Genomic DNA, 378 nt, shown 5'->3' with positions numbered 1-378 from the left:
CCAGATGGTGCTGCCCAAAAAGCAGACACGGTGGCAGCCGGCAGTCAGCCGCCCTCCGCTCAATAGCGCCTGATTACCCCGCGGCACGCCAGCCCGAGCGCTGCGGCGGAGGCAGTCAACCAGCTGCTTCCTCGCTCAGCCACTCCTCTCCTCAACAGCCTTTGTGTTCACGGGCAAGAAGCGCAGGAACTCAGAGGCTCCTGTAATTACACGCCTTGATGGAGAGGAGCTGAACGCTTCCCCCTCCTTCTCCCGGCTGCAGTCGGCAGAAGCGACGTTCCTTCGTGCTCGACCAGCCTAGCGAGGGGACAATTTCGCCTCTGGCAGAAGCTGATGGATCGGAGCAGAAAGGCAACAGTGAAGCTGACAGCTCCCCGC

General features: G+C 61.9%; 1 protein-coding gene across 1 annotated transcript in view; it reads right to left on the bottom strand.

Annotated features, from left to right (window-relative positions):
* Positions 1–378, bottom strand: part of SDHC (succinate dehydrogenase complex, subunit C, integral membrane protein, 15kDa) — a gene marked incomplete at both ends in the record, with an annotated part of 2,833 nt that overhangs the window by 669 nt on the left and 1,786 nt on the right. The window lies entirely within an intron of this gene.

The sequence above is a fragment of the Apaloderma vittatum genome, unplaced genomic scaffold (assembly GCF_000703405.1).
Source record: "Apaloderma vittatum isolate BGI_N311 unplaced genomic scaffold, ASM70340v1 scaffold32258, whole genome shotgun sequence".
NCBI classification, from domain to species: domain Eukaryota; kingdom Metazoa; phylum Chordata; class Aves; order Trogoniformes; family Trogonidae; genus Apaloderma; species Apaloderma vittatum.
The sequence above is the reverse complement of the archived record's forward strand: the minus strand, read 5'-3'. Positions and strand labels throughout refer to the sequence as shown.